The sequence below is a fragment of the Sciurus carolinensis genome, chromosome 14, assembly GCF_902686445.1.
Source record: "Sciurus carolinensis chromosome 14, mSciCar1.2, whole genome shotgun sequence".
In the NCBI taxonomy this organism is placed as follows: Eukaryota; Metazoa; Chordata; class Mammalia; order Rodentia; family Sciuridae; genus Sciurus; species Sciurus carolinensis.
This window is the reverse complement of record NC_062226.1, coordinates 41,485,596-41,496,595: the sequence shown is the minus strand read 5'-3', so window position 1 is coordinate 41,496,595 and position 11,000 is coordinate 41,485,596.

Sequence of the window (11,000 nt, the reverse complement as noted above, 5' to 3'; positions counted from 1 at the left end):
GGAACTTATTTTGAATAACCCAATATTCAGTCTCTCCAGTGAGACCTGAAATGGTAAAAGTCCTTTTTGTTGTACATCCAAGATAATTAGCAGTGTTGGAAAGATTCAGTGTAATCCTTTTTAAACCTGACAATCAGTAAATGTCTATGTTAGTACCACCTAAAAGTCAGTTCAAAATAGATCATCTTTTTATAATAGTTATTACCAAATATATAATGTATGTGAATAACATTAATAACAATTATCAGTTGTGTATTTCATATCATGCCACATATTATACTACATTAAGAAGTTACAAACTTGGTCTTAATTTTATTAAGTCTGTGACATAACCATTGTTATTTTTAAGTTTATACTGAAATTGAGTCTCAGCTTGAAGTTTCTAACCTAATAATTATCAGAACTTAATCATTGATTATATTAATTGATATGAGCTCCTGAACTCCTAACTAGTTGTATATACTCTTCATAGCTTTAGTTAGTTGAGAATGTATATAGAAAGGGTAGATAAAAGGGGTTGAAGAAGAGAAGTAACATCTTTTCAAAATGTAGTTTCAGCTTAAGTCTCAGTTCTTGTTCATGTCATTGTTGAAGTTATTCCGCTGAAGAAGATAAGGCAAGCTCTGCTGCTTTCATACATCCTGTTCCACAGAGCACTGATGAGCCAGTGAATCTACTAGGGAGAAGCTCTTCCTAATTCCCTGATCTTTGGGATTTCTGAATCTTTAATGTAGACACATCTGCCTTTTTGTTATAAATATAGGATATTGGTTTGATTTTTATCAAATGTGATTGAAGGTATTGGGAAACTTGTCACATTATTATATATGCCTTAGGAGATTCAGGCCATAGGTTCCAGCGTGAAATGTACTTCTCATTTCTAAAGCAAGAATTTTGGACTATGCACCATACAATCTGAAACAAACCAAGAAAGCAAAGTTTTGAATTACTTCTAATACTACCTAAATAAAACCTTTACAGAAAAGCATCAGAACATATTTTTCATTCCTGATGATTTCTCAAGATAGTGCTGTGTGCTTCTGCTTTCTGCAGAGTCAATCTGATTCAAAATGGCTGTAATGCCAAGTGATTTATATGGCACACTTCAAGGTTGTGGCATTGGCATTATTAGAGGTTTCAAATAAGCAAATTCACCAATATAAATATTTAATCTTTTAAAGCAGTTTGGACAATCACTTATGAGATTTTAGATAGTTCTTTCCCCTCTTATGATATTAAGTTATAAAATGCTGTTCCTAGTGTCTTTGTCTTAATGAGAATTTAAAGAGCATTACACTTAAGGGAACATAAATCAAGAAAACTCATTTCTTTTCAGGTTTAAAAAATTTTAATATTTGGATAATAACTGTGTGAATCAATTGAGGGTTCATATAAAAGTAAATTTGTTTAATACACACATGTCCTGACATTTGATTAAATATTTTTCAGTGATACATTTTTATAATACCAAAAAAAAAAACATAGAGCCTTAATATGTTAATTGAGCTGTTCTTCTAGAGTTAATCCAATCATAAGGTTTTATGTTAATATTAAATTGTATTAATTGATAAACTATATTTGCATACCAGGAAAGTATTATCTAAATAAGGAAAATTTTTGTCAATAACTATGTTTATGATTCATAGTTGTTTCTTATTTTTATATGTTTAGAAATAAAAACAGATCAGTAAGTTATTGAAAGGTTTTATTTAAGTTATTTTGCCATGGCAGATTTGTTAAAGTGATAGAAAATGTTTGGTCAAAACTACACTTGCAAGGTAAAAATTTCTGTACCTTTTTTTTCCTGAAAAAGACAAAATTTGTCTACTTTGAATGTGATGGTAAATACAAATGGTTGATTTTGTAGCAGATAAAACAGTGACAGAGAAATAGAAACACAGACACATTAGAATAAATGACTAGTTTGTTTCTTGATGGAATCATATAAGAAATTTAAAAAAAGTAAATTGAGTTATATATTACATAGAAGCATTTAAAAATTTAATGTACACTGTTATATCTAATTATACATTAAAACTAAAAGATAATGTTTCATTTTATATATTTATATATTTCTGTATTTATAAATATGTGTATATATGAAAAAATGGCATAGTAGATTAATGGGCAGATTTATTAAGTATAAGGTAAAAAACAAAAAAATGCTTAAGAAAATGAAATTATATTTACATGGATTTATGATGCTTAAAAATATTCAACTTGAAAGAAATTTTAAACTGTTAAGTATTTTTAGTCAATTTTGGCTCAATATTAATGGATTTATCATGTAAATAAAATACACAAATATTTTACTATAAATTTTAACAAGGGTGATTATATAAATTATAAATTTAAGTAACTATTAAAATAATTATTTGATTTTCTACAATTAAATAGGAAATCATTCACTAAAACCTTTGTACAGCATTCTTTGTCTTCATATTAGTATTTGGCATTCTGTGAAAGAAAGCAAACCTAATACAACCTTTTCCAGAAAAAGGCAGGGAAAATATTGAAGCAATCACAAAAAAAGGACTATGAAAAAAATCAAGGATAATTAACTAAGGAAATTTCCTATTATTTTATGAGATAAAAAATTTAGAGCAAACACTACATATTTTCTGTTAGGCTTTTCTTAGAATTTCACAGATAATAAATTATTTGATACCAGACTTTAAAAATTAGAAAGTCTCAATACAAGAAAACATCTCCATTTATTCAAGATTTTTCTTCATTTTAATGGATTATATTTCAATTTTTAAATATGATAATACAGATAAATACAAATGCATGCAGAAAAACACTGAGTTTACAATAAATCCAACTTATGATAAGTATTCAATAAAGTGTACTTAGAGTAATATTAGATAATAATTTTGTTTTTGTTAGTGATGTTTTTTAAAAAGTCATTTCCGTTTTATTCTCATAGGCCCTGTGCAATTTTATGGATTTCATTGCTGAATATTTAATGCTTTTTCTACTATGTAAGGTATAATTTTACCATTTTGTTTTCCAAATAGTAATTATTTAGTTATTGATTTTGGTATGTTATCATAATAATACTGTTTCCTCTGCTGTTATTGTTGTGCTAAGTACCATAGGATTATTATGTTTGAAGAAAATAGGTATTATTTGTTTTTCTGTTCTGTACTTACCTCTTCTTTCCTACAAATGAAATAATAATCCATATAGCAATTATTTCTTCCTACTACTGAGCTTAACAATAATGACAACTGACATTCATAGATTACTCACAAAGATAATTTTAATATTCCTCTCGGTTTAAGCTACATTTTCTTTTCTGACTATAGACCTCTTGACTTCCCTTTTCCACAGCATTTACTTTAGAAATTTTGAATTATAAATTATTTCTATGCCCTATTGAAATGTAAATCTCTCAATCTCTTGTCGGTTTCCTGCCCGGAGAATTTATTTCTCATGGACCTGGGAACTGCCCTTCAAATATAATCAAGGAAGACAGCATCCCTCTCTCAATTTCTATAAGTGTGGTGGAACCTCGCCTCCCAGAGCAAAATTTAGCAAGCTGATCATAGTCTTCCCTGTTACAGTGATCTTGGAAAAATGTTTTCTTGCTTGTTTAAATCTATCTAGTGCAAATTTTCTTGGACAATACTTACTGTTCCAAACAATTTAATAAAGTGCTTTTAAGCATTATCTCATTTAGTTAATAAATAATCTTTGAGTGATCATTATAATTTTTATTTTGAGAATAAGTACACACAAATTTAAAATTTTAAGTAGTTCACCTAAGTACAAAAGATGGGGCTTGATAAATTTTGTTACAATTAATACTGGCGAGATTGTTGTCTTCAACTCTACAGTTCAAAAGGAACTGAGTAAGAATTTGTTTGATTAGAATTAAAAAAAAAAAAAACAGAGAATTTTGGGTCTCTGTCTCCCAGGTTTATTAAAGTCAAGAAAAATCTATATATAGAATTTTTCATGGTTGAATAATCTCTAATTAAACAGTGGAAGTCAAGAAACAAAATAGTGTTTATAACAAGTTCTAAGTTCTGGCTTTGCCAATTGGTGACTGATTTATGGGGAGACACATTCTTTGACCAATGCTTTAGTTAGCATTTGGCTGATGCAGCTAAACAACCCAACCAGAACAATTATAGAGGAGGAAAATTTCAATTGAGGGCTAATGGTTTCAGAGGTCTTAATCCCTAGAAGTCCAGCTCCATTCCTTAGAGCTGGAGGTAGGACAGAACATTATGGTGAAAGAATGTGACAGAGAGAAGCAGCTCATATGATGATCAGAGAGCAGGAAGAGAGAGGTCACCACTTGCCAGATACAAATATATACTCCAAAGCCACACCCCGCCTCCAATGCCCACCTCCTCCAGCCACACCCTGCTGCTTCAGTTACCACTCAGTTAATCCCTTTTAGGGGACTAAGTCATTGATTGGGTTAAATCTCTCAGAACCCAATCATTTGTCCTCTAAATCTTCTTGCATTGTCTCACACATGAGCTTTTGGGGGACACCTCACATCCAAACCATAACAGCCAAGGATATTTAAGAAATTTAAGCTATAATGTGTTAATTGGATCATCAAAACTAATAACAAGATGGCCAAAGACATATCTGTTGGAGAGAAAGATTAATAATCTGAGTCATCATGTTAATAGAAATAGATCAAGCAGCAAAAAGATGATACAGATTTTTAAAGAAGGTGTTGAACGAAAGTAGTGTTAATTTTTAACATAATCTGTAGTAGTGAGCAAGATGGGAAGTTCTTCTTCACACCATGAGTCAATAGTTTGAGAAAAGGAATTAACTTCATTATCAGCAGCAATTTCAAATAATTCTTGTAGAGTTATAGGGAAAATCCAAAAATATGAATGGTTTTTATAATACAAGAAAAATACATTTCTAGAAACAAGTGAATGAAGTTAGCTGAGGGGTGGTCAGGTGGAAGAAGTAATAATAGGAAAGAAACTACCAATTCAGAAAGATTTAGGTATGGAATATTACTTTTTGGTAAAAAAAAAGGGGGGAAAGAGAGACTGGAGTCACATTTTACTCCTAATGGAGAGTGTTTCCATCCAAAATGAACATTTTAGTGAATCATCTACTTTTACCATTCTCTTGTCATTACATGTAGTCAATGTCTATTAAGATACTCCCCATGATATCACCATCTTAGCAATGTCTTTTCTTTGTACTTTAACAGACATGTTCACATTTAAAACATTCTAAATTTCTTAATTTTCTAAGAATGATCTTACTAACATTTGCTAATAATGAAAACAAAATCACATACAACCTAATTTTCACAAACTTGTACAAGTGCAATTAAAACACCTTGTATAAAACTGTGTAAAATAACATGATTTTTACTATAAAATTTTAGAAAATAAAAAGTAATAAGGTTATCTACAACACTAACACTGAAACAAAAATAATGGTTATAATTATGAAAATAACACTAAATAGAGGATGAGAGTTTAGATCTTTAAGAGGTATTTCTTAAGTAAAATTACTAGGAAGTAACATTGCAGGTATTCTAAAATGAATCATTGACCCAGAAATTTAAAGGATTTTCAACTTTATTGTTGCTGAATATTTAACTGTACCTCTGTTTATGTTGTTAATAATGTAAAACTTCCATTCTAGTACAACTATTGTAGCATAGATATCTTGTAGCAATGTAGTGCACACAAAAATCACCTGGGGATTAAAATAGGAATTCTAATTCAGTAGTGGTTGGGTCTGAGAGTCTACATCCCTAAAAGGCACCACTTGATACAAATATCACTGGTCTTCTAACAGCACTCTGAGTAGCAAAGTGCAACCTGTCCATAATTATTTGCCTTTAGATAATGTTGCAAAGTGAAATTGCTGAGACAAACTATGTGAACAACTGTTTTTTTAACTTAGGGCCCAAGTGTGCTGAAGGAAGCCTTTATTATCTATTGCTGTCTCCAGAATGTAATTGTGTAAGATGGCCTAACTCAGTCAGCGCATTGAGTATATTCAGAGTGGCTGTGGGGTGGTGGTGGTAGAATCTGTCTTTTATAGTAATTTGTAAAATTCACATGTTATTCAATACCTCAAAAGGCAAACCTTGTATCCAAACCTTTGTGTGTAATTGATAATTTTCTTCCCTTTGATATTTCCCATATATTTCCTTTGTTTATTTTCACATGTACTTCTGGTCCTCTGTCCCAGTGTCCTCATTTTTATGTGCAAATACACATGGGTTCCATCCATTTAAAGTAATTAAAATGATTAACACAAAATAATTTGCTCAAAACATTAGCTTTGGCTACTGTTGTCATTAATTAGAACTATTCTGAGAAAAATTTTAAAATTATACACAATTCTATCATTCTAAAACTCCAATCATGTTTATTTTTCTGTGTTCCCTTCTACTTCTTTCCTTTAGTTCTCATACGAAATAGTTATGAAGAGACTAAGTTGCAAAATTAGGTAGAAGGTTGGAAGTTTTTAATACCACTTGCTATGAGTTCCCTAAAATACGATTTCATTTATTAATTTTTGAAAGGAAAGGTGGGAGTGCTGAGAAGAAGAGAGATTCAATATTGAAATTTTAAAAAGTAAATGACTTTACTCTACTTAAAAAAGTCATCCACAGTAACTTCATCTCATAGTCCCTATTGAATTCCTAACTAAGGAAATTTGTAAAAGTCCTATCATAGAAAGCAATCAGAGTTATTTATAGACTAGTATTTCATACTACTTCTTTTAAGACAAAAATGTCCAGACCAAGATGTGTTAGTGCGGAAATATAATGCACTTTATAACAATAAGAATATAAAGAATGAAGGGAACATACATGTAGTTAATATGTTCCTTTGTATACTTGAAAATTGAGAATATTTTGGAAATAATAAATTACATCAGAAGGAAATGCTGATTTTTGGTGTTAATTTGGCCTTCATTTTTGAGGGCATGGTAACTTGTAATATTTTTATTTTTTTACAGCATCTGAGTAGAACCAGTATTTTCACATTGTTGTTCAGTACTTCAGTATAAATTTGTTAGTTTAAAAATGGATTTCTTTAAGTTACCACAATATCAGTTGTTACTAATTTATATGTCATTTCTCTCAATGTAGATTAACAAATTTTCATGGTACATTAAAATATTGAGTGAATTTTTAAATTTCAAAACAAAAATAATAAATCTGAGATTGAAGCAGAAAATTAATGACAACTTAGAATATTAAAGAACATTACCTTTTATAGAAATTGAGTGCATTATATCATCACCTTTATGTTTAAATGTAAGATACAGGCAGTAATAGTTACTGATCCTAAGGGTTTCTGTAAGAATTCAGCTTTAGCAACATTAAGTAATTTGCATATGGAGCAGGATATGTGAGTGAATGTGGGCTAGCTCAGTGTTACCTGTTATTATAATGTGTGAAGTATCAAACAGTTCATTTATGCTTTTTATGAGAAAAAATAATAAGTGGACATAACTTAATTAAGCTGGGTTTTTAAAAACTAATTAATGATTTAATAAAATTAGATTACCCCTTGAATCACAAGATCAACATTCCCATTAAAAAGATGGCATTACATTTAAAAATGGAGATAGTTTGAGCTCTTCTTTTCCTATTCTTTTCCCTAATTGTTCTGGCTAGAGTTTCAAGGACTATGCTAAATAGACATGGTGTAAGAGGGCATCCTTGTCTTGTTCCAGGTTTTGGAGGGAATATTTTCAGTTTTTTCTTTGTTTACAATGCTGATGGCCTTGGGTTCAATGTATATAGCTTTTACAAAGTTGAGGTATGTTCCTACTATCCCTGGTTTTTCTACTGTCTTAATCATGAATGAATGCTATATTTTGTCAAATGCTTTTTCCACATCTATTGAGATAATCATGTGATTCTTGCCTGTAAGTCTATTTATGTGGTGAATTATTACATTTATTAATTTCTGAATGTTGAAGCAAATTTGTGTCTCTGGGATGAATCTTACTTGATCATGGTGCACTCTCTTTTTAAATGTGTTTTTGTATGTAATTTGCCAGTATTTTATTAAGAATTTCTGTATCTATATTCATCATGGATATTGATCTGAAGTTTTCTTTCCTTGATGTGTCTTGATCCTGTATTTTGAAGATCCAGAAAACTCCACCAGAAAACTTCTAAAACTCATAAATGAATTCTGCAAAGTAAAGTAGCAGAATACAAAATTAATACCCATTAGTCAATTGAATTCCTATACACCAAGGGAGAATCAGCTGAAAAAGAAATTAGGAAAACTATGGCATACAAAATATCCTCAAAAACTTCTTGAGAATAAATCTAACAAAAGAGACAAAAGACCTCTACAAAAGAAACTACAGAACACTAAAGAAAGCAATTGAAGATGACTTATGGTATGGTTTAGTTGTGAGATATCCCCCAAAAACTCATGTGTGAGACCATGAAAGAAGGTTTAGAGGAGAAATGATTGGATTATGAGAGCTTCAACTCAATCTGGGAATGAATCCCCTGAATGAATCAACTGAGTGGCAACTGAAGACAGGTTGGGTGTGGCTGGAGAAGATGAGTCATTGGGGTCATGCTTTTGAGGTATACATTTGGTATCTGTTGGAGTCTCTCTCTCTCTGCTCTCTGATCATCATGTAAGCCACTTCCCTCCACCACACTCTTCTGCCATTATGTTCTGCTTCACCTTGAGCAAGGAGAAATGGAGTCTCTTATTTATGAACTGAGACCTCTGAAATCATGATCCTTGAAATAAACTTTTCCTCCATTACACTTGTTATGGCTAGCTTTTTAGTCACAGCAGTGAAAAAGCTGATTAAAACATCTCAGAAGATAGAAAGATCTCCCATGTTCTTGGATAGGCAGAATTAATATTGTCAAAATGGCCATACTAACAAAGGTGCTATACAGATTCAATCCATTTCCAATTAAAATCCCAATGATTTTCCTCATAGAAATAGAGAAAGCGGTCATGAAATTCATCTGGAAAAATAAGAGGCCCAGAAGAGGCAAAGCAATCCTTAGCAAGAACAGCGAAGCAGGAGGTGTGAGAAGCCACCATGTGAATCTGTCTCTGACTGTCCTGCAGCAGAAGTGTGCCTGCATTGGGAACTTCCTGTATAAAGACTGCAGGTTAAGACTGCCCAGTGGCTATGGTGATGCCCTGCACAAACGGGGTTATGTGCAGGGCATGGCACTATCAGTCTTGACCCTGAATTCAGACACCAGCTGCCAGGAATAGAGAATTATGAGCGCAAAAAAGATAATTATAACTGGCTGCCCTGAACTTTATTCTTCACCCTGCTTCCTTTGAAGAAACTTTTTCACAAAAAAACCCTTTTGATGTTAAAAACTATATAATAACATGCTAAGCTAGAGCTGGGTCATTAATCTCCATCAGAGAGTAATGTCCTACCTATTCTCAGCTGTCTGTCTCCTTTTTTTTTTTTTTTTTTTTTTCTTTGTGGTTCTAGGCATTAAACCCAGGGCCTTGTGCATGTGAGACAAGCACTCTTCCAACTGAGTTATATCCCCAGCCCCAACTTTCTCTCTATGTTTGTTTGTTTGTCTTTTCTAATACCCCATCACCCTTCTCCAGTTTCTGAATTGACAACCGTGCTGGTCACAGCAAGGAGGCATCACAGACCCTACCTTATGTTATAGATCTATAGTAACAAAAACAGCATAGTAGCAAAAACAGGCATAAAGACCAATGAAACAGATTAGAAGACACAGAGTCAAACCCACGTAAATGGTTATCTCATATGAGACAAAGGTACTGTAAACATACATTGGAAAAAGATTGCCTCTTCCACAAATGATGCCAGAAAAACTGGAAATCCCTATGTAGTAGAATGAAATTGAATCTCTATCTCTCACCCTGCACAAAACTCAACTCAAAGTAGATTAAGGATTTAGGCATTAGATCAGAGACTATGTGCTACTAGAAGAAAAAGTAGGCCCAACTCTCCACCAGTCAGCACAGGAAGAGACTTCCTCAATAAGATTCCTAAAGCACAAGAAATAAGATCAAGCATTAATAAGTGGGATGATATCAAACTAAAAATCTTCACAGGAAAGGAAATAATCAAGAACATGAAGAGAGAGCCTATAGAATGCGAGAAAATCTTTACCACTTGCTCCTCAGATAAGGTATTAATTTCCAAAATATACGAAGAACTCAAAAAGCTTATCACCATAAAAAAGCAAATAACCCAATCAATAAATGGGAGAAGGAACCAAACAGACAATTCTCAAAAGAAGAAATAAAGTCAACAAATATATTTTTAAAAAAATGATCAGCTTCACTAGCAATAACAGAAATGCAAATTAAAACTACACTGAGATTTCACTTCATTCCAGTCAGAATGGCAGTTATCAAGAATACAAGTAACAATAAATATTGGCGAGAATGTGGGGAAAACTGTACACTCATACATTGCTGGTGGGACTGCAAATTGATGCAACCACTCTGGAAAACTGTATGGAGAATAACCAGGCAGAATCTTAAACTACAGTAATGCAAAAATATCTTTGAAGAAGGAACTAAAGTAGGAATTAGCAGAAGACTAGCTAAGCAATCTAATTACCTCATGTTCATGATAGTGGAGTGGGAGAGATAGAGATGCACATCAATAATGTAGGGTTATAACCAACAGGATGTTGCATAAAATTTGAATGTAATTCGCAAGACAGAAAGTTAAAAATGAAAACAAAGTTTCTTGATTTTTCTGGGGTAGAGTGGATGGGATGGGAAAAGCCAAGTAGCATTAAAGTAAATAAAAAACCAAGAAAAAAGAAAGGATTAGAAAGAAATATAAATTTTTAATTTAAATCTTCCAATCTTTAGTGTTCAATTCTGAGACAAATTCTAGGATCTAGAATCTGGAAACTTATGACAGAACTCAGGATTTGAAATATGATTTTGGATAGCGATACCAACATGATATAATCTTTTAACCATTAGTGTGACCATTTTGAAATTATGATATGGAAGTTTAAGTAAGAG